The sequence below is a fragment of the Hevea brasiliensis genome, chromosome 14, assembly GCF_030052815.1.
Source record: "Hevea brasiliensis isolate MT/VB/25A 57/8 chromosome 14, ASM3005281v1, whole genome shotgun sequence".
Lineage (NCBI taxonomy): Eukaryota > Viridiplantae > Streptophyta > Magnoliopsida > Malpighiales > Euphorbiaceae > Hevea > Hevea brasiliensis.
The window spans coordinates 69,047,057-69,063,504 of NC_079506.1; positions in this window are offsets into that span (position 1 = coordinate 69,047,057).

A 16,448-nucleotide genomic window follows, 5' to 3' on the forward strand; every position below is an offset into this window, starting at 1 on the left:
AGCTTGGTGTTGAAAAAGTGTAAAGGGCTTTTGGTCTCTTGCCTTTAAAAGAGCAAATAGTTGAGAGAAGACTCAAAGAGGGTTCTTTGAGAGAGTGGATGTAGGCTAGTTAAGCTGAACCACTATAAAAATCATTGTGTTTGATCTCTCTAACCTTAACCTCTTTACTTTTGTGCAATTTAATTTTTATACATGACCTTGAATGTTGATTGAATTTATTGAGTTGGTATATTTGAGGATTTATGAGTATGATGAAAAATTAGTTGAATGTTTAGTGATGCATGTTTTGATAGCTATAAATATTGATTAAAGCTTGACTTGCAACTTTATTGAAATACATATCACTGTCATTATATATTAAGAAGCATCTAGTTGAACAAAGCCACAATTTTTCATTAGGCTACAAGTAAGGGCCGAAAAATTGTTAAAGTCCAATTCACCCCCCTCTTGCACTATTTTGGGACAACAAGTATAATAGCCAAATATCTATAAAACAGGGGAAACTTCACCAGTTTTCCCACTAAAAAATAATTAGTTTTAAAATACAATGACATTAAAAATTAATATGAAATAAAACAAGATAAGATAAGGTGCTCCGGCACAGAATGTAGTATTTTTTGCTCGGCTACACTGTAGATCGAGTAAGGGGCATTACAATTATATTATATCATATATTTAATAATAAATTATATGCACCTTATAGTTAATGATTATATAATTTAGAAGTGGCTAAGAGGTATATTACATGATATATTATATAATAATTTAATTCAAGACTTAAATGTTAATTCAAGTATGACTTTTTAAGGAAATAATTGCATAATATTATTTTAAGAATTAAGAACCGAACCTAAACTATACTGAACTGAACCAAAACTAAATAACCAAGAACCGTATCGAATCAGAACCGAAAAAATGAAGAATTAAAGCGGAACCATACTAAAATTTCAGACCGAACCAAAACTGCACACCCGTAAATACAAGAACCATTAATTAATTAGGTTTTGGATATATCAAATATTTTTCTACCTCATTTTTTTATTTCCATTTATCTTTTTTTTTTTTTAACCCATTTCTAAGAAATAATTATATAAGACAAGTGTATATATACACCCATAAATCCTTCTATTTGCAGTTCAAGATTCAAGCTACGGTTGTTATAGTTCAAATATTCAAATCACAAATTTGTTTTCTTTTCTCATGCAAATTCCATTACATAATCCTAAATTCCCTAATAAAATGCATTAAGTACTTGAAATGTCACTGTAAAAACATTGATAACACCATAGTCTAAAAGTAACAAATATCAAAGCTTCATTTGAATAATTAATTTATCCTCTGAAACAATGCGATTAAAGAAAAATGAATCCCAAAAACCATAAATGAGAGACATAGAAAAAGACTCATTGTTGGAGACTATCCTGCACTGAGAGGGAACAAAGATGGAAGTGGAAATGAAGATAATCGAGCAATATAATTGAGTAATCGAGGAGAAAGAGAGTAAAGGAAGAGAAAGTGAGCTGCATTTTCTTTGAAGTAAGGGTTGAACTGCATTTTTAAAGAAAAAGGTGATTTTTTTTATCAAACCATGTGAATGAAAAAATAATAATAATAACAACGAAGACTCATCCGAACCGTTAAACTCATAAAAGGTTGACTAGGTGACTAGGTACCTAATCGACTTAGTCGATTTTGATACCACACGGATTTTGAGAGTGAACCAAACCATTTGTAGGGCCAATTCACAGGTTTTATGGTTTCACTAACCAGGTCAAGTGTGTGTGTGTGTGTGTGTATATATATATATATATATATACATATATATAAGATTGTTTTGCATAAGATTGTTTTACATAAACCAAAACCTCTTTCTCAAACTGTTTCCCAAACTGTTTTAACTCAACAAACTGCTTCTCAAACTGATTTAACTCCAAAGCTTGTTTCTCCAATGAATTTAACTTTAAAGCCTGAGGAACCAATTGTTTCTTAAAATTTTTCACAAAATTTTGGTCCCTCTCCACAATGGTTTATCAAAGAATATTTCCAAAACATTTTAACTATTGAAGATGGTTTTTATGATTCTAATCCTAATTTGTGTGTAGCAAAGTTCTTTGGTTCTTGGCATTACAAACCCTGGGAACAATCTAAAGACCCAGCTTATTATCAAAGTATTTTGATTGAATCTGGCTCAGTCAAAATAAAACACTTCCCAAAAAACTCTCCCTCTCCAAATTACTCAACTTGCACCATCATTAAAGTTATCCACCCAATGGACTGGGGACAAAACCTTTCACTTCCTAAAAAATTCCAAGCCAGATACGGAAAAAGCCTTCCTGCTAACCAAACTTTCACTTACTGGGATTACCACCAAGCCTGGATTAATGTCTTTTTAATCCAAAACTCTAATTTAACTCATACCTAGCTCTTCTTCTTTAACATTATTTCTACTTTTCACTTTCCTAGATGGTTTGCTCAATGGTGGGCATGGATGGGAGCCACACCAGAAATCTTACCTTCTGAAATTTATCAAGGGTATACCACTTTTAGAGCCAACTATGTCCCTCCACCAGAAGAAGACTTGTTTCATCCATTAACTCTTTTTGCTTCAATAGTTCTTCATTCCTTGGGTTCTCGCCTGGGAATATAACTTTAAACCTAGACAAATTATTCAAGGCCCTATTCTGATCCGAAGATTCAAGGTCAAATGGTGGTCTAAGTTCCAAAAAACTAAAAAGGCCTCCTTAGCAATTGTGGAAAAATGGCTTCTAAAGCAGTCTGAGGATCGTCAAAAGCAACTTCCCTCAACTTCAACTTCAACTTCAACTTTCCTTGCACAGAAATCTCATGCAAGTGCCCTGCTTGCCCAAGCTAAGACGGAGGAAGAATATTTCACTATAATGAAGCAAGACAGATTCTTCTGCAACTTTCAGCAAAGCCAGCACCTCATCAGAAGCAGTCAGCCATGGAAACGATAATGAAGATGACTGTTTCGACATTTTCTCCACTTTAAAGCACTGTTGAATCATCACATGAACACGAGAATCTTCACTTCTGGCAGACTTCACTTATTTTCACTTTGACAAGGCAGCAGAAAAAACATTTTTCAACAGTCTTTATTTAACTTCTCCACTTCACATGGCTAGAGGAAACTCCACTTTTGGCCAACTCCAACAACTTTTTACATGTGTAATAGTAACTTTCAATTATTATACAAGACCATCTTTCATATATAAAAGGAGAGGTTCTACCCAAGCCTTATATAGAATTTTTCCCAGAAGAGTTTTTCCTTACCTAGTTTTCTCCCTTTTCTCTCATTCGACAACCTATCCCTTGTATCCTCACCCTTTTAACTTTAAATTCTATCTCCATATGTAAGAAACTTCCAAGCTTTAATCAAAGCCTATTTTTAGAAAATTTTGTTCTTACTATTAATTATTTATTAGTGGCTGGTTCTACCGCCCATACTTTATATTTAATTATAATTATTTTACTTTGATTGTTTAATTGTTTATCTATCAGTGGCTGGTTCTACCGCCCATATTTATGTTTTAATTGATTTATATTCTGCACTTTAATTCATCTGTTTTGTTACATATTATTTGTTCTTTAATTGCTATTTTTCTTTAACATTATATTATCTGTTGATCTTTCTTCTTCTTTTTTACATTAATTCTTTGGTCTATTCGTTATCCCTTTGATCTGGGTGTCAATTGGTATCAGAGCCAGGGGGGAGAAGGATTACTGCTCATTATCTCTGTGATTTGCTCTGTTTGATTCTTACATTCCTGAGCCCTTTTGAGGACTTGAATTGCTGGTTGTAAGTCCTAGTGGTTTGGCTGTAAATCCAGACATCTTACTGTAGGGAATGTATTAATTAAACTGTTTAAATCATGGATATATTTTACAGAAATCAGTCTGTTTCCAGCTCTTCTACTTCTGGAACTAGAGAGAAGATAGTTAATAGTGAAGAATTAATTATTGAAGACTTTGAAAAAGCAATAGATAATTGGTAACTTCCTAAAGTCCATAAAGATCATATCTATAAACAAAGCAAGTTTAACTTCCTCACCAAAACTGATTATAGCATCAAAACCGAAGAAAGAGATATCCCAATCACAAAGCCCTTTGAGATCATTAAGCTTTTAACTTCTGCCTCTTTGAACGAACACAAAGCCAAAGGTTACAACTATGTCCATATAGGGTTAGTTTAGGTGGGAATTAAGCCCTTGACTAAAGGAGGTCTAAACACTTCAATTTTAGCTGTCCTTAGGGATGCTCGCTTCTATAACTTCCAAGAATCTCTGCTTAGTTCTGTCGAGTCTAGTTTCTGCACCGGTCCAATTTCTTTTGAATGCTATCCAAACTTAACTGTTTATTTAAATGATAGAAATTTGCTTGATATTCTTGTTTTACAAATTAAAAGTCATAATTATAAAATGCTTCCTGGATCCATTCCTGTTGCTTTGATTTTTAAAGTTCATTGCAAAGCCATTATGACTACTTTTGCTTTTAAAGTTCTTATTCACAGTCAGAAAGGAGAAACCCTCCTCCTCCAAACTGACCTTAAATGAGCCAATGATGTCATTCCTAAAGCCATTAAATGGAATGAAGTCTCACTCTCTGAAGACTGGATCCTAAAAGGAGCTACAAGACCTCAACCATTGCCTCCACCTAGCCCAAATACCCATCTCAAAGAAATCGCCCAATACCCTGATGGGAAAGTAAAGCTTGCTTTTACCAGAAAACCCTCAACTTCCATATGCTCTTTTGATACTGCCTCTTCCTCTGGAACTATAGACCTTGGAAGAATTTCACAACTACCTACAGTAATCGACCTACCACTGACCAAAACACCTTCTATAGTAAATTATCCAACAACCATAGAACATTTTACTCAGATCCTAAACTTGCCTAGACATTCAACTTTTGACATACCAAGAATAACTTCGATGCAAACTGCTGACTTTTCTACTACCATACTAAGACTTGTCTATTCCACTCTTGAAGAACAACCCATACCCACATGTCCAACTTTTTCCTAAGAATGTAGAAGATGAATTAAATGTTCTTCAAAAGGATTTTCAGGTTGACAAAGCTTATCTTCAAAAAGATTTCTCTGCTCCTCATAATCATGAGAAAAGACTTTGGTTTTTCAAACACTTCATGAATCAAAGGCAAGAAATCTAAGAAAAATTTTATGTATTCATTCATGAGCATCAAACACATATTTTCTTTTTTGATTGGTTTGAAATTTATGCTTTTGAAAATAATCTGGAATATCCTTTTACTTCAAAAACCTTAAACCCACTCTCTGAATCAACTTCCTGGCAAACTTCAAGAGGTGAAAGGATTCAATTTGTCCACCCACCTCTCCGAGAACTCCAGATTAAACACCACAAAACCACCCTCACAGCCTCCCCTTTCAAACTTAAAAGTGAGAAAAATACTGAGAGGGATCTTGAGAATATCATCCAGCAGAACAACTGGACCAATAGTCATCTTCATACTATTGAAAACTAGTAAATGATCTTCAAAAGCAGATTCAGCACCCAACTACCATCACTCCCTCTGTGGAAACGAGGATGAAAGCTTCAGCCTTGAAGCCCTTTGCAGTTTCAAGGAATTCTCTGTCTAGTCTCCAATAAAAGAACAGGGAAGAATTTCTTCAAGCCATTCAATATCGCCTTAGTCAACTTCTATCCACTTCTACAAAGTCCAATGTTATCATTCTAGACACTCATGAAGCCTCTGTTAATGTAATAGAACAATCTTCTGATGAAGAGGATGCTTTTAAAGAAGAAGCTCTTCTAGAAGTAAATAAAGTTCATTGGCAGAATCCTCAACAACTTTACTATCCAAGAGCCACTATTCCAGATATCAATATGGAAGACAAACCGAGTGCCCTCTCCCAAAGCCGCTATAATGCTTCTTCTGTCTATGAATGGACCATAGATGGAATGTCTGAATACAATATTCTCAACATCTTTTAGCAAATGACTATGGCCACCAATGCCTATTGAACCCAGACATGCACTACTGACCAAGCTATTGCGGATCTTCTCATAGCAAGATGCTTAGCTCAACTTAAAGGATGGTAGGATTATTATCTCACTCCCCAGCAGAAACTTGAGATTCTAAAGTCTGTTGAACTTGATGAAGATCAAGAACCAATACTTGATGAGCATGACAGACCAATTCAAAATGCTGTTGCCACTCTCATCTTAGCCTTGACTCTTCACTTTGTCGGAGATCCATCACATCTCAAAGACAAGAATGCTGAACTTCTTTCTAATCTTCAGTGCAAAAAGCTTAGCGACTTCAAATGGTATACGGATACTTTCTTTACCAAAGTTATGCTTCGAGAAGACTCCAACTTGCCATTTGGAAGGAGAAATTCCTTGCTAGCCTCCCTCCTCTCCTTGGTGAAAAGGTTCGAAATAAGATCAAGGAATAGAACAAAGAAAAAATTCCTTATAATCAGCTCACTTATGGAGAACTCATCAGCTTCACTCAGAAAGAAGGCTTAAAGATTTGCCAAGTTCTTAAGCTTCAGAAATAACTTTAATGGGAACTCTAGAAAACTAAGAAAGAACTTGGAACCTTTTGCCAACAATTCGATATTTCCTACCAAAAGCCATCTTCCTCTTCAACCTCTGAACCCTGCACAGATTGCCAAACCAAAAGACATCAAAAGCACAAAAAATACCTCTCCAAACGTAAACCCCCTTCGTACCAAGACAGACCCTCCAAAAGAAAATCTTACTCTAGAAGACACCAAAGAGCTTCTCAAAAGCCCCACGATCCCCATTCCACTTCCAAAAGATGTTACTTGCTATAGATGTGGCAAGAAAGGTCACATTGCAAAATACTGTAAGCTCAACAGAAGAATCCATGAGCTCCGACTTGAAGAAGAAACTTTGTGAAAACTTGAAGCCCTTTTGTTTGAATTTGATTTCGAAGACACTGTTTCAGCTTCTTTAGAAGACAATCAAGTCCTCCAGCTTGATGAAATCCTCTTAGAATCTTCTATAATTGATGAACCTGAAAAATAACTGAATATGCTCACAAAAGATCAAAGATTTATGCTTGTTGTTATTCAACATATCCAAGATCCTCAACTTTAGAAAGAATATCTCACTAAGCTTCAACACTCTTTTGAAGCATCATCTTCTGAAACCCCTTCTACCTCTATGCCATCCAAAGCCAATAACCCATATGACCTCACAGCCATCTTATAAAAAGCTAAAACTTCTAAGATAAAAATCTTTCATCCTCTGTTGAACAACATTTCAAGCATTTGAACACTTTTTTACTTATTGCCAAAAGAAATGGTCTAGTTGTCTCTAAATCTAAGATAAGTCTTTTTCAGACCAGAATTAGGTTTTTAGGATACTATATTTCGAATGGCACCATCTCTCCTATAGAAAGGTCTCTTACTTTTATTGACAAATTTCCTGTTAAAATTCTTGAGAAAACCCAGCTTCAGAGATTTCTAGGATGTCTAAACTATGTTCTAGATTTCTATCCAAATCTTAATAGGATCCTCCAACCTCTTCATGACAGACTCAAGAAAAATCCAAAGCCTTGGACGCAAGGACATACCCTTGTTGTTCAGAAAATCAATGCCCAAATTAGAGAAATTCCTTGCTTACACTTAGCCGACCCCAATGCTTTCAACATTGTCGAAACTGATGCTTCTGAAGTCGGATATGGAGGAATATTAAAACAAAAGAAAAAAGATAAAGAAGTTATAGTTCAGTACGTTTCTGGACATTATGATAGTACCCAGAAAAATTATTCCACTATTAAAAAGGAAGTTTTGTCTATAGTCATATGTATTCAAAAATTTCAAAGTGATTTACTCAATCAAAAATTCCTTTTGAGAATGGATTGCAAATCTGCAAAAGAAATTTTGAAAAAGGATGTCCAAAATATTGCTTCAAAACAAATTTTTGCTCGATGACAAGCTATTTTGAGTATTTTTTATTTTGATATTGAATATATTAAAGGAGATATGAATTTTATCCCTGACTTCTTGACTCGTGAATTCTTGTAGACCCCTCACCATGATTCCTAGAAAACCACCGGGAGATTCACCAAAGGAGAAAAAAGAATCAAAAGCAAAGTCAACTTCCTCATCTTTAAGGCCTTCAAGCCAATCCCAAGCTCTTGTTTTAACCCAACCAAAAGCCACTCCTCAAAACCCTATCGTTTCTTGGAATTCCTTATTCCAAAAAGAGATAGACCAACTGCAAAACCCTTCCACTTCACAAGCTTCTAAAGCCACAGAAAAACTTCAAAAATCACAAGAAAGCCAGCTACAGGAATGGTTAGCAAATCTTATTAACCATCCTGAGCTTTGTCAGGTTCTGAAAGAGTCCCTTCCTGAAGGGCCACATAAAGATGCTATCACTGATATCTACTTAAAAAATACAGAGAAAGAGATTGTTTTACATAAACGAAAACCTCTTTCTCAAATTATTTCCCAAACTGTTTTAACTCAACAAACTGCTTCTCAAACTGATTTAACTCCAAAGCTTGTTTCTCTAATGAATTTAACTTTAAAGCCTGAGGAACCAATTGTTTCTCAAAATTTTGCACAAAATTTTGGTCCCTCTTCGCAATGGTTTATCAAAGAATCTTTCCAAAACATTTTAACTGTTGAAGATGGTTTTTATGATTCTAACCCAAGTTTGTGTGTAGCAAAGTTCTTCGGCTCTTGGCATTACAAACCCTGTGAACAATCTAAAGACCCAGCTTATTATCAAAGTATTTTGATTGAATCTGGCTCAGTCAAAATAAAACAATTCCCAAAAAACTCTCCCTCTCCAAATTACTCAACTTGCACCATCATTAAAGTTATCCACCCAATGGATTGGAGACAAAACCTTTCACTTCCCAAAAAATTCCAAGCCAGATACGGAAAAAGCCTTCTTGCTAACCAAACTTTCACTGACTGGGATTACCACCAAGCCTGGATTAATGTCTTTTTAATCCAAAACTCTAATTTAACTCTTACCTGGCTCTTCTTCTTCAATATTGTTTCTACTTTTCACTTTCTTAGATGGTTTGCTCAATGGTGGGCATGGATGGGGAGCCACACCAGAAATCTTACCTTCTGAAATTTATCAAGGGATACCACTTTTAAAGCCAGATATGTCCCTCCACCAGAAGAAGACTTGTTTCATCCATTAACTCTTTTTGCTTCAAAGTTCTTTATTCCTTGGGTTCTCGCCTGGGAATATAACTTTAAACTTGGACAAATTATTCAAGGCCCTATTCTGATCCGAAGATTCAAGGTCAAATGGTGGTCTAAGTTCCAGAAAACTAAAAAGGCCTCCTTAGCAATTGTGGAAAAATGGCTTCTAAAGCAGTCTGAGGACCGTCAAAAGCAACTTCCCACTACTTTAATTTCAACTTTCCTTGCACAGAAATCTCATGCAAGCGCCCTACTTGCCCAAGATAAGACAGAGGAAGAATATTTCACTATAATGAAGCAACTGTTATCAAGTAAGACAGATTCTTCTGCAACTTCCAACAAAGCTAGCACCTCATCAGAAGCAGTCAGCCATGGAAACGATAATGAAGATGACTGTTTCGGTATTTTCTCCACTTTAAAGCACTCTTGAATCATCACATGAACACGAGAGTCTTCATTTCTGGCAGACTTCACTTATTTTCACTTTGACAAGGCTGCAGAAAAGACATTTTTTAGTAGACTTTATTTAACTTCTCCACTTCATATGGCTACAGAAAACTCCACTTTCGGCCAGCTTTTTCACTTCACATGGCTACAGGAAACTCCACTTTTGGCCAACTCCATCAACTTTTCACATGTGTAATAGTAACTTTCAATTATTGTACAAGACCCTCCTTTATCTATAAAAGGAGAGGTACTGCCCAAGCCTTATATAGAATTTTTCTCAGAAGAGATTTCCCTTACCTAGTTTTCTCCCTTTTTTCTCATCTGACATCCTATCCCTTATATCCTTACCCTTTTAACTTTAAATTCTATCTCCATATGTAAGTAACTTCCAAGCTTTAATTAAAGCCTATTTTCAGAAAATTTTATTCTTACTATTAATTGTTTATCAGTGGTTGGTTCTACCGCCCATACTTTATATTTAATTATAATTATTTTACTTTGATTGTTTAATTGTTATCTATCAGTGGCTGGTTCTACCGCCCATATTTTATGTTTTAATTGATTTATATTCTGCACTTTAATTCATATGTTTTGTTACATATTATTTGTTCTTTAATCGCTATTTTGCTTCATCATCATATTATCTGTTGATCTTTCTTCTTCTTCTTTACATTAATTCTTTGGTCTATTCGTTATCCCTTCGATCCGGGTGTCAATTGGTATTATATATCCGGGTGTCAATTGGTATTATATATATATATATATATATATATATATATATATATATATATATATATATATATATAAAGATTATATAATTAAGAAATAACTAGAATGTATATTATATGATATAATTGTACTATTATATTATATAGTATATTTAATTTTAAATTATATATATTTACCTTTTAATGAAAGAATATATAGTTGAGAAATAGTTAAAAGATATATTATTTGATATATTGTGAATTAACAATCAATTTTACCAAGTATGACTTTCTATGAAAATAACTGCATCGATCTAGAATCGAATTTAAATTTTGGTTTAAGTTTGATTTCTAACAAGTCCCGAACCAAAATTAAAACTGCACACCCCATGAATTAAAGCTTTCACATTAAAAACCATGTAAGTTAGGGTGTGCAATTGATCGATTTAGCTTAACCAAAATAATTGAAATCTAAAATTATTAAAAAAAATTAAACCTAACTGAAATATAGCGAAAATCGGATTTGGCTCAAAATCATGTAGGAAAAATAGAGGGCAAAATCCCTCAAAAATCACAACAATACAAGGCCCTCAACGCAGATGAAACTCGTGCCCATTTGTCCATTTTTGAGTAACATAAACAAATCACTCAGAATCACTTGAATCAAAAATTCGAAAGAACAAGTAGGGAAGAAGTGTTTAATCATAGGAAAATTTATAATTTAATATTTGAATTTTGTTTTACATTATATTTTAATTTTTAAAATTTAATAATTAATTATTTAATTATTAAATTTTATATTATATTATATTTTAATTTTTAAATTTTAAAAAATAAATTACTTAAACCATTTAATTTAACGGGTAGAACAATTTAATTAATTTTAATATTTATAATAATTTTATTGATTGATTAAAAATTAAATTATTTTATTTGTTAAAATTTTGAAGAATAAATTATAATATAATATAAAATAATTAATTTTAAAAATTTTAAAAATTAAAATATAAGGTAATATAAAATTTAAATATTAAATAATTAATTTTTAAAAATTTAGCCACTGTGTGGGGATCAAATTATTAATTTTCTTTAATTGTGTTGTCCATTTTGGTCACGTGGCTTGTTGTGCAAGGGACACATTTCATCACGTTGGAGATTTTATTCTCTGCCAATTGAAGCCTCCGACAAAGTTTTGGATAAGATTAATTTGCCACGTCATTAATTAATTCAAGTCAACCAAAATGAACAAATTTTCATTTTCTTATCTGTACGCTTTTCAATATGAACCATCAGAAAAATTGCCTACCGGAACTAATTTGGATTTTTTTTCCCCTCTTAAGTCAATAATAAGGATTTGTTTGGCCTAACATACCATATTCTTTGGAAAATATATTTCTCAGGAAGTATATTTATAGAGAACTTATTTTTGAAAAAAAAAATAATATAAATGTGTTTATTATATAAATTAACTTATGATAATTTACTTTTAAATTATTAAAAATAATAATATCTATAAAATATTTTAAAGAGTAATAAAGTAAAGGATAAATTGATAAATTCATTATATTTAACTAGGGAATTTCAACTTATCAAGTTTTGCTTAGGTAACTTATTTTTCTAACATAAAAGAAGTAGAATGCTCTATTTTTTTTTTTAATGTTAATTTGATAATACAAATTAAAATAAGACTATTTTCTGCATTTTCTATAAAGTTTTATAGCTTTTATTTGCTTACCCAATCAAATAAAGTCTAATCAAAATTTACATAAATTTTCTTAAAAGAAAATACTAAAACATTAGTTGCTTATAATATCCTACAAACTGTAATACCCTAAATTTTTAAATAATTATTTTATAATAAATTATAATATTTTGCTTTATTGAATATTATGGAAATTAAATTTGAATTTTTTGGATTTTAAAAATCTGTATGATTTTCTTAAGAAAATAAATTTTATTAATTTTTAAAAATTAATTTAAAGACAACGTGATAAAATAAAAAACATATTTGAACTCCAAAATTTTTTTTGAGATTTTGATAATTTTTTTGAAATTTTTGGGCCTCGTTTTTTATCCTAAGACAGAGTAAAAATTGAATTTTGGGTATTCTAAATCGAACTGGCCGAATCTGATCAGACAGATCAAATCGAACCGCCCTTTTCTTCCTTTTTCTTCTTCCTCCCCGCACGCCCCGACACCCTCCCTTCTCCCGTTGATTTCTCTCTCCTCCCCATTGCCTGCCACTACCACCCTTCCCTCTCCGTCTGGATTGCTGGAAAACGTGCCCCTTTTCTCCTTCACGCATGCCATGCTACTCTTCACTTTTCCAGCCAAAATCTGGTCGACTCGGCCACCAATTGGACCAAGTCTTTTTTCAAACATTATCTACACCTCGAGAGCTTTCCATAGACACCAAGATTACAAATTTTCGTCCAGTAAATTGTTCAATTTTAGCCCAGGAAGTTTTAGCCTATTTCGAATTTTGGACTATATTTCTCCCAAACCGGAAACCCCATGAAAATTTGAGAGTACTGGCGTACTCCACTCGACGAGAGCTTCGTGGCAATATAAATTTCAAAATTTTCTAACATCGAAAATTTGATGGGTCCTATGAAATTCGTAGTGATTTTTTGAGCTTTAAATGAACTTAAATAATTTTGTAAAAATTTTATTCTAACTCCTCGTGTTGTGAGCTTCACTAAAGTATCTTCGTTTTGCAGAAATTTGACAGTCGCCTGGATCTGTAAATTCGAGTTGGACAGACAGGCTGCTGGAACCGTTTCAGAACCAGATTGGAATTGCGGTCCTTCCCACTATTTGTAGATGCCTCGGACACGTTCCAAGCATCAAAATCTGCATAGGTAAACCCGAACTCCAAGTTTATTCAATTTCATAGTGCCGAGTTTAGAATAAAAATCCATATAATATTCATGGGCAGTTAGAAAATTATAATTCCTTTTGCATTAGCTTTATAATATTGTTAAAGACCGCGGTGTGAAGTTTTAGAACTTTTAGAGCTAGTTTGAATGACATTTGCAAAATGTTCGTCTTAAGGCTTATAATTGAATTATTGGATTGTGTGAGATTTGCGTGAGTTGGAGGGCCTAGGATGCGCCATGTGTTGTGTTGAGATGATGTGTGACTTTAGAAGTGCTATTTGAACTTCTTTACAGGTTGTGTAGGTCCTAGATACAGAGGAAACTCTACCGGATTTTCGGTAAAACTTAGGATTATCCCTTGATTCTTTAAAATCTTGTTTTAAGTAAATACTGATAAAATTTTTGATATAATGTTTAGGTGAGTCGAGTCAACCTTTCTTCTCCGCCCAGTTGCTGCAGTGATCTTTGGTTAATTTGTGAGTAAATATTGATTTTATTTATAATTTCAATATTATTATATATTCAAGGCATGCTCATGCATCTCTTATATATATATATATATGTATGTATGTATGTATATAGTAAAAATTAGGCACGTCTTGTATTGCATTTGTTCTTGATGATATTGCTGTGATTGTTATTTTATGGTGATATGGAGCTGTGTGTGTGAGTTGGTGTGTAGGTGGTGTATTAATTATATATGTATGTATGTATGTATATAGTAAAAATTAGGCACGTCTTGTATTGCATTTGTTCTTGATGATATTGCTGTGATTGTTATTTTATGGTGATATGGAGCTGTGTGTGTGAGTTGGTGTGTAGGTGGTGTATTGATGGGTGTCGAATCCACCAGAAATTAAATTAACTGAAATTACCAGTAATAAAGTATTTTCTGCAGTAAGTGGTAAATCCAGGTCGAACCCTAGAGACTGAATTATTAATTTTCGTGCACTTGTGTGTAATAAAAAATGAAAGAAACAAAGATTGGGGGGGGGGGGGGGTTGTAACACAAAATCAGAAGAAATCAGAAATTGAAGAACTAAATATGAAAATCTCAATTTAAACAAACTTCAGTCTAAGGTAGTTCACATTCCAATGCACTCAATTGATCATAGACAAAAGAAATACAATTATCTCTTATTGAATACTTAACATAGATTTACTAAATAGTGAGGTAAGCCCCTGACTTCCCTATACTCATCAATTCGAGCCCAGCACTCTTATTGACGCTAATTATTAACTAAGTTGGTATTAAGCAATCCTCATCAAATTAATAACTGCTTTAAGAAAAGGAAGTAGTTAAGCTGAACAACAATTATGAAGCATAAATCATTTAATCCACCCTATTGTTTCCTTAGGTTATTATCGAAAAATTGGATCATAATCAATAAAACCTAATTGCTACTCATGTTCAATCTTACACAACAATTACGGATTATGAAGATGAACTAGCAATTGATCAAATCAAACAATTAACTAATAGGCCTTTTTAGCAAATCATTCAACAGATCAAAAACAATTAAATCAGAAAACAATAGATATTCAAAAAGACATAAATCAAATTAAGAACCTGGTCTCACAAATCACACACAAGAACTTGAATCCCTTGAACTAAATTAAAAACTTAGCCACTCATGTTCATGGCTTACAGAAAATTAAAGAAGAAATAAAGAAGAAATCTAGAATGTAAATGGAGAACGAAAGTATGAATTGAGATGCTCTTAGCTGCTGCCCAAAGACGTATTTATACTAAAAAAACCTAATCCCAAAGATAGGAACCAAACCAAACTAGGAAAGATTTTGAAATTTAAGATGCAGAATTTCAGCCTGCATTCACATTTCTGGAATCAAGGCAAATTTTCAGCAACTTTCTTTCCGAATCTGCCTCTGCCCTCTTCAAGAAAGTTGTAGCCCTATTTCTTAGCTTTCCAACGGGTACTCATGGACCTAAATCCAAGGTCTAGAGCCCAAGTTATGGCCCAAAAACCAGGACTGGTTTAGTCAGAGGGTCCAACCCATTATGACAAATTCATTGCCATTTTTTACAATTAAAATGGCCTCATCTCTCATCCAGCCCTTCATAGAAGTTGTAGAGGTGGCTCTTAAGGTTCAATTAGGCCTGGCCTTACTTCATTTGGATGTCTAAAACTCCAGATACAAAATAAATACTGAAACTGGTCGTGACCCATCAAGTCTGAGCTTTTGCAATAGATCCATAAATCATTTTGTCAACCTTGGAGACTGATTTGGGCTTTGGTTCTTCTTTATCATTTGAAGTGCTCTATCTTAGCTTTTCAATGGATTAAACAGCAATCAATTTGGAGACCCACAACTTTAGAAACACCTGAAAAATACAGCAAAGGTCAAACACTAAAAATTTATCCATTTAACACAATTATTCCACAACTATCTAAAAATACGTCTAAATGATAAATATATTTTAACCAACTGAATTAAACATTAAAAACACACTAAAAATACTAAATGTGATGGGAGTAAAATTAATAAATTATGCACTTATCAAATTCCCCCACACTTATTTCATGCTTGTCCTCAAGCATGACTTAAATTCTTAATCAACTCCACTTAGAAGTTCCTTAACTTCACCCTATTACAATATTCTCTAACAAAAGATTAAAAGCTTGAAAGAAGAGGCAAGTAAGGTAATAACCATCATAACAAATTCCATCAACACCATACCAATATATCAACAATTTTCCAACACAAAACAAAAGGCTTGAAATCAATTAAGCTCACACAATTAAAGTTTCATAAAATTTTAAGTCAATACACACCAAAACACAAGGCTAATTTATCAAGGCACAACCATTATAGCTCTTTGCAAATCTTAAGGGAGAGAGAGATGCCTATATATATATATATATATATATATATATATATATATATATATATATATATATATATATTTTTTTTTTTTTTTTTTTTTTTTTTTGAAATTGGTACTTCTCTCTTGTCACAGTTACTTTTTTTTTTTTTATTTCAACCGTCACCTTCAGAAAAGTACCTTACTCATATCCTAGCTAGCTTTTGGCCTGAGAATCGACATGGGGTTCATGAAGACCCCTGGTTAGTTTGCTTAACTAAAATAGCGGAGCAATTTTCAAGTTCAACCTTTTATTTCCCCCAATTTATGCATCTACATATTATAAAGTACCCTGATAGATTAAATAAAGTTCTGAAATATGCATGACACTA